The sequence below is a fragment of the Globicephala melas genome, chromosome 13 (genome assembly GCF_963455315.2).
Source record: "Globicephala melas chromosome 13, mGloMel1.2, whole genome shotgun sequence".
NCBI classification, from domain to species: domain Eukaryota; kingdom Metazoa; phylum Chordata; class Mammalia; order Artiodactyla; family Delphinidae; genus Globicephala; species Globicephala melas.
In genome coordinates this window covers 54,302,751-54,305,338 of record NC_083326.1, presented here as the reverse complement: position 1 = coordinate 54,305,338, position 2,588 = coordinate 54,302,751, and the positions used below count along the sequence as shown (strand labels likewise).

Sequence of the window (2,588 nt, the reverse complement as noted above, 5' to 3'; positions counted from 1 at the left end):
GACTATTACATTTAGCAATCAACAGCATGGGTGCAAAAAAAAGAAAAAAAATCTACATTAAAACCCTTCGTTGGAATGTTTTCTACTTTCCACAGAACAGAAACTAAAATAACCTGTTATACAATTAGTCACAAATACAGTCCTCGAGTCTTTTTGCCCATACACATGAGTATTGTCTAAATCATGTCTTCTTTGTAGCAGCGAGGCCCTGCCACCACTGTGCTTGGCTGAGCTCACAAATCTGTTGTAACCTGTAGCTTCCCTGTCACTTCTCTGGCTTCCTCTCCTGCTAAGCTTTGTTTCCTGGCAGTAATCAAAACCTTCTGCCACTGCCACAGCTACTGCTGCTGCTGGAACCACCACAGCCACCTCGGTTTCGGGGTTTGGCAAAGTATTGGCCTCCACCACCATAGGGGCCAGAACTTCTGCCTCCAAAGTTTCCTCCTTTCATGGGTCCAAAATTTGAAGATTGACTGTTGTAACTGCCAAAATCATTGTAGCTTCCACCACCTGCAAAATTGCTTCCATCATTACCAAATCCATTATAGCCATCCCCACTGCCACCATATCCACCACCACCGCGGCTGCCACCAAAGCCACCTCGACCACTAAAGTTTCCTCCATGACCAAAGCTGCCATTCCCACCAAAACCACCTCCACGACCACCACCAAAGTTTCCAGAACCACTTGGACCTCTTTGGCTGGATGAGGCACTAGCCATCTCTTGCTTAGATAGGGCTTTCCTTAATTCACAGTTGTGGCTATTCACAGTGTGGTATTTCTAAATGACAGTCTTGTCTACAGAGTCATGGTCATCAAAGGTTACAAAAGCAAAGCCTCTCTTTTTGCCACTGCCTCGATCAGTCATGATTTCAATCACTTCAATTTTCCCATACTGTTCAAAATAATCTCTTAGATGATGTTCTTCAGTGTCTTCTTTAATGCCACCAACAAAAATCTTTTTCACAGTTAAGTGGGCACCGGGTCTTTCAGAATCTTCTCTTGAGACGGCCCTCTTTGGTTCCACAACTCTTCCATCTACCTCGTGTGGCCTTGCCTTCATGGCTGCATCCACCTCCTCCACAGTGGCATACATGACAACCCCAAAGCCTCTGGAGCGCCTGGTGTTTCGATCCCTCGTCACCACACAATCTGTGAGCGCTCCCCACTGCTCACAACGGCTCCTCAGGCTCTCATCAGTTGTTTCAAAGCTCAAACCTCTGATGAAGAGCTTCTGCAGCTCTTCGGGCTCTTTGGGTGACTCTGACTTAGACATGACGGCAGTGGAGCGAGGGCAGACATCAACGATGCTTACTCGGCGGTGTCCACGGGCAGAAAGGAGTAATCTACCGAACGTATCTCCAAAGGCCTAGTTTTAATGTTAATTTCTTTTATCCTTCTTTATTTTATACATTAATTCTACAACTCTTTAATGAGTACCTACTGTGTGCTAGATACTATTCTAGGCCCTGAAAGATAAAATAACGAGCAAAACTAACATGATCCCTGCCTTTTGGAGGTTATAGATTAGCGGGAAAACAGTATTAATCAAATACAGTAAGATAGAAGTCAATGACATCTATGTCAAGTGCTAAGAAGAGGTGCCCAGTTTTATCAGAGTGTATCATTGGGGTGCTGACCTAGTTGGGGGGGTTCAAAACAGGCTTCCCTGAGGAAAAAATGAATGAATAGCAAAGGGGAGGGAGGCATTCTGAAAAGACCTTATCCACGTATTACACAGAGACTAATTTGGGGAAGAAAAAAAACCCACCTAAAATATACATTTAGCTACTAATTGGGAATGTGCATATAGTTAAATGTAGAAATTATATCCTCTAAATATACCTCTGAAGATATAAAGCTATGTTAGGGCCAAAATTGGCACCAAGAGCTAGCTCAGCACTTTTAATGGATGTGCTGGGGTATAAATATCTTTACAATGTTACCTGGGATCCCGTAAATAGCTTTGTGAGAAAGGTCAATACGTTTTGCCTTTCCAAAGTGTTTCAGAAATGTTCCTTAGGAATAATTCTTACTTCCTTAGGAGCACCTGTCTTGCTCATTGTTTGCTCAACAGCTGCAAAACAACTTGCTCTCCTATTGCAGTTTTTCTTTCCCCTTTAATGCGAGAAATCAGAGAGTTAAGTGTTAATCATGCTCCACATTTATCAGCATCGTCATCATCAGAGCACAAAATGTCTCGTGTTTCATGTTTATATTTCCCCCCATCTTCCTTTGTTCTTCCTATTCCACTGCTCGCACCACATATCTCTTTAAATATACATGTATTAGATTCAGTGCATCCAAAATGAACTTGCTCTGCACCCCAAACTGCTGTTCTTCACTTCTAGTCTCACAGGTCAGAACTCTGCTAATGGGTGTCAATGACCCCACCTCCCAGATATCTCTGGACTCCACCCTTCCATCCATCCATGCTGCCACTCTTAGATTCAGGTCCTTGCTATTTATTTCCTGCACTACTGAAACTGATCTCCCTGATTGTCTTCCTAACTCTAGTCTTATTTGCTAAATGCAGCCAAAATGACTTTTCTAAAACACATATCTGATCATACCACTCCTCTGCTTAA

The 2,588-nt window shown here is 43.1% G+C and overlaps 1 pseudogene; it reads right to left on the bottom strand.

Annotated features, from left to right (window-relative positions):
• Positions 1–210: 210 nt before the first annotated feature.
• On the bottom strand, positions 211–1,276 carry LOC115842092 (heterogeneous nuclear ribonucleoprotein A1-like; annotated as a pseudogene).
• Between the last annotated feature and the right edge of the window lie 1,312 nt (positions 1,277–2,588).